The 5,201-nt window shown below is 32.3% G+C and overlaps 1 pseudogene; it reads right to left on the bottom strand.

Annotated features, from left to right (window-relative positions):
• Positions 1 to 1,234: 1,234 nt before the first annotated feature.
• LOC136385949 (cytochrome c oxidase subunit 7B, mitochondrial pseudogene) lies at positions 1,235 to 1,476 on the bottom strand (annotated as a pseudogene).
• Between the last annotated feature and the right edge of the window lie 3,725 nt (positions 1,477 to 5,201).

Genomic DNA, 5,201 nt, shown 5'->3' with positions numbered 1-5,201 from the left:
AAAAAGAATGAGATTTAGGATAAAAATAGAGCCGTTGAGCTTAACTAGGAGCATTGACAGTTCAATCAACAAATAAAACAGAATATTAAGTTGCGTGAAAATCCTGTTTTAGAATTATCAGGAAATCTGTTTCTACCACTTGATCCTCAATTTGGAACTAAAAATGAATATTTATTGAGAACCAAATAAATGGTCTGTTTATTGGACCCAATTGTATACTGAGTAAGAATTCCATATCATGTTCCTCATTAAAAAGTTTGGAAAAAGTAAGATAAAAATGAGGCATTTTGTTAAAGTATTAATTTTATGTAAAGTCTTTTTTAATGTTTATTTTCAGTGACACATGCCTTTTGAAATGGTCCTGGAGGTTTCAGTTAATTTATTTCATCTATTTTTTTCTTAGAAAAGATGGAAAGGAAAGGTGAAGTATGCCAAAGTTTAAAAGTAACTAAAAGAAAGTTAATCCATAGAATTTAAGCTACTGGGGTGATAGAAAGGCTGCTGGCTGTTTTCAGTGGTGTGCCTCTATGTCGAAAATAATTTTTGTTTCTAAAATGAAAGTTATGTTCTAGTTTCATACTAATTAATGCAGAAATGACCATCTGGGGTCAGGTTACCAAGTGAACTAGTGATAGAAACAAAAGAAAATATGCTTTAAGTAAAACAGTATATGAACTCTGATGTAAACAATGTATAAATGGCATGACTTCAAAATATTTTATCTATTATAAATTCTGGTTATATTGAATTGAGAAACATAGTTTTATAAAGTGACTATTGCCTTAGGCCACCATATTCATTCATTAAATAAGCATAGTTCTGCATTATTTACCCATATGTGTCTTTTTCACTTAACTTTGTTTTATACTTGATTTATACCTTTTTTTAAGGTTTCACATTTTTTTTATTAATTTTAATGAGATGACATTGATAAAATTGTCTTCCGTCACCTTCTAACTGGTTTTCTTTGTGCCCCTCCCCTCCCCCAACCCCCTCCCTCTCCTCCCCCCCACCCTGTATCCCCAACACTGTTGTCCATGTCTCTGAGTCTCATTTTTATGTACCACCTATGTATGGAATCATATAGTTCTTAGTTTTTTCTGATTTACTTATTTCGCTCACATTTACTTTATTTCTTCAATCATGCCACATTTTAATGGGCACACAGTGCTTTCACTAGACATCAATAATGAGTTGTTTTTGAGACAATTCATTATTATGACAGCTTCAATGATTACTGGTTTCTCCATTCCTCAGTGGTAAATCTGCCAACAGGGGACCGATTCTATTTTATTCCAAATTGTGTTGCTATATAAGTCCATGTAACAACACACAAAGTGGCTCCACTAGCTAATACAGCATTACCATATTTGTCATAGAAATCAGGTATCTGTTTCTGGTGAATCTGTCTTGCCATTATTTGCTGAATGCTTCGAACTAGGAGAGACTTAGTGCATTTTTGGCCAATGGAAGCATTGTGATTCTAAAGATGAAACTACAGCAATCTCAGTAGCTGGTTCTTTACAACTTCCCAGTAAGTACCCTTGCAAAGAACTCTGAAAAATCTTGATTTATATTTTAATCTTTGAATCTAAGAAAAGATCTTGGATTGATAAAGATATAAATCAACTTTTTCTACTTTATTATTTTTTTACTGTTTTGAAGTTCAACATTTATTTTATTGTATTAAATTTTTGTTTTAAACAATCAAAGGTGTTAGCTGCTTTTCTCTGACTTCTGCTGATTTGGTGTGCTTCAAATTGACGTGCAGTATCCTGATTTATAACATTTTGCAAATAATTTCCCATTTTTGTTTTATTTTTACCATGACTCAGGACATATTTAACTAAATATTTTAAGCATTTAGGTTTGGGGGTGTGGCCTTTTATTGCTGACTTTTTGTTTTTTGATAAATCCAGTAGTTTTTATTTCCTATTTTAACTTTTCTTAAATTTTTTATTAATTTTAATTTATTGTGTTTACATGGACTCAAGTGTCCCACTGGATATAACTCCCTCACCCCCACCCCTGTGTCCCTTTTTTTACCCCCTTTGTCCCTTCCTCCTAACTCCCTCCCCCCTTCCCTCTAGGATTTGCTGTCCTTTTATCTATATCTATGTGTTATGCATATATAGTTTCACTAATACCTTGACTTTCTCTGATCCTATCCCCTCATCCGTCTTCCCTCTGACTTCTGTCCCTCTGGTCCCTGTGACCTCATCTCTGATTCTATTCTGTTCCTCATATAAGTGAAATCATATGATTTTTTTTTCCCTCTGCCTGGCTTACTTCACATAGCATAATAATTTTCAGATACACCCATGCTGTCCTGAAAGTTAAGATTTCCTTCTTTTTCTCAGCCATGTAATATTCCATTGTGTTTATGTTCCACAGCTTTTTAACCCTCTTGTCTATTGATGGACAATTGGGCTGTTTTCAGACCTTGGTTACTGTAAACAATACTACACTAAACATGGGAGTGCATTTCTTCTTTTGAATCAGTGATTTGGTATTAGGATATACTCCTAAAACTGGGATAACTGGGTCAAAGGCAGTTCCATTTTAAATTTTTTGAGGAAACCCCATACAGTTCTCCACAGTGGCTGCCCATTTCTTAATTGGATAGTTTACTTTCCTGGTGTTGAGTTTTAGAAGTTGTTTATAAATTTTGGTTATTAACCCCTTATCAGACATATTGGCAAATATGTTCACACATTGTGGGGGTTGTCTTTTTATTTTGTATATGGTGTCTTTTGCTATTCAAAAGCCTTTTAGTTTGATATATTCCTATTTGTTCACCCTGTCTTTTACTTCACTTGCCTTTGGAGATAAATCAGGAAAATATTGCTATGAGAGATATCAGAGAGTTTACTGCTTATGTTTTCTTTTAAGATGTGTATGGTTTTACGACTTAAAGTCTTTTATCCATTTTGAGTTTATTTTTGTGAATGATGTAAGTTGGTGGTCTAGTTTCATTTTTTGCAGGTATCTGTCCAATTTTTCCAACACCATTTATTAAAGAGACTATCTTTACTCCATTGTATGTTCTTACCTCCTTTGTCAAATATCTATCATTAACCTGAGAGGCATGGGTTTATTTCTGGGTTCTCTGTTCTGTTCCATTGATTTGTATGCCTGTTCTTATACCAGTACAAAGCTGTTTTAAGTACAATGGCATTGCAGTATAACTTAATATTAGGAAGTGTGATACCTCCCATTTTATTCTTTATTTTCAAGATTGCTGAGGCTATTTGTGTTTTTTGTTATTGTTTGTTTTATGTAAATTATTGAAATATTTGTTTTATATCTTTGAAGTATGCCATTGGTATTTTAATAGGAAATGCATTGAATTTATCAATTGCTTTGGGTATTATACACATTTTAATGATGTTTATTGTTCCTATCCATGAACACAGTATATGCTTCCAACTGTTTGTATCTTCCTTGATTTCTTTTATCAATGTTTTATAATTTTCTAAGTATAAGTCTTTTACCACCTTGGTTAAATTTACTCCTAGGTACTTTATTTATTTATTTTTTGTTATAGTAGTGAAGGGGATTATTTCTTCAATTTCTCTTTCATACAGTTTATTGTTGTTTTATAAAAATGCCACGAAATTCTGAATATTAATTTTATTTCCTGCCACCTTGCCAAATTCATTTATCAGGTCTAGTAGTATTTTTGACTCATACTTTAGGGTTTTTATGAAAAGTATCATGTCGTCAGCAAATAATTATAGTTTTACTTCTTTTTTACAATTTGTATGCCTTTTATTTCTTCTTGTTGTCTGATTGCTGTGGCTAGGACTTCCAGGACTATGTTGAATAAGAGTGGTGAAAGGGGGCGCCCCTGCCTTGTTCATGATCTTAAGAGGACTGCTTTTCATTTTTTTGCCTATTGAATATGATGTTGGCTGTGGGTTTGTCATAGATGGCCCTTATCGTGTTGAGGTATGTCCCAATATTCCCACTTTGCTGAGAGTTTTGATCATAAATGAGTGCTGGATTTTATCAAATGCTTTTTCTGTATTTATTGACATTATCATGTGATTTTTCTCCTTCATTTTGTTTATGTGATGAATCACATTGATTGATCTGCAAATATTTTACCATCTTCGCCTCCCCAGAATAAGTCCTATTTGATCATGATGTATGATTTTTTTTTTAATGTATTGCTGGATTCGATTTGCTAATATTTTGTTGAAAATTTCAGCATCTAAGTTCATCAGGGATATTGGTCAATAGTTTTCTTTCTTTGTAAGGTCTTTATCTGGATTTTGAATGAAGATTATGTTTGCCACATAAAAGAAGCTTGGAAGTCTTCTCTCCTCTTGAATTTTTTGAAATAGCTTGAGAAGGATAGGTGTCAGTTCTTCTTTGAATATTTGGTAAAATTCGTGCATGAAGTCATCTGGTCCACGACTTTTGTTTGCTGAGAGTTTCTTGATAACTGTTTCAATTTCATTTGTAGTAATCAGTCTGTTTAGGTTCTCTGTCTCTTTCAGATTGAGTTTTGGAATATTATATGTTTCTAGAAATTTATTCATTTTGCCTATGATGTCAGTTTTTTTGGCATACAGGTCTTTCTTACAATGCTATGTATTTCTGAAGTGTCATTTGTTACTTCTCCACTTTCATTTCTAGTTTTATTTATTTGAATCCTCTCTCTTTATTTTTTCAAAAGTCTGGTCAAAGGTTAATCACCTTGTTTACCTTTTAAAAAACAGCTTGGTTTCATTGATCTTCTGTATTGTTGTTTTTGTTTTTGTTTTTTTGGTCTCTATGTTATTTATTTCTGCTCTGATCTTTATTATTTCCTTCCTTTTATTTCCTCTGGGCTTTGTTTGCTGTGCTTTTTGTAGTTCTTTTAGATGCAGGGTTAAGTTATTTATTTGAGTTTTTTCTTGCTTCATAAGGTATGCTTCTAATGCTATGAATTTCCCTCTCAGAACTGTTTTTGTTTTGTCCCATAAATTTTGAGTTGTTGTAAGTTTATTTTCATTTATTTCAAGGAAATTTTTTATTTATCCCTTGATCTTGTTGTTAACCCATTTGTTATTTAATAACATTGTAATTAGCCTCCCAGTTTTTGACTTTTTCAGTTTCTTTATTTTAGTTGATTTCTAATTTCATGCCATTGTGATCAGAAAAGATGTATGATATGATTTCAATGTTTCTAAATTTATTAAGACCCGTTTTGT

Source organism: Saccopteryx leptura, chromosome X (assembly GCF_036850995.1).
Source record: "Saccopteryx leptura isolate mSacLep1 chromosome X, mSacLep1_pri_phased_curated, whole genome shotgun sequence".
NCBI lineage: Eukaryota > Metazoa > Chordata > Mammalia > Chiroptera > Emballonuridae > Saccopteryx > Saccopteryx leptura.
Note: the sequence above shows the minus strand (reverse complement) of the source record. Positions and strands in the feature narration are given on the sequence as shown.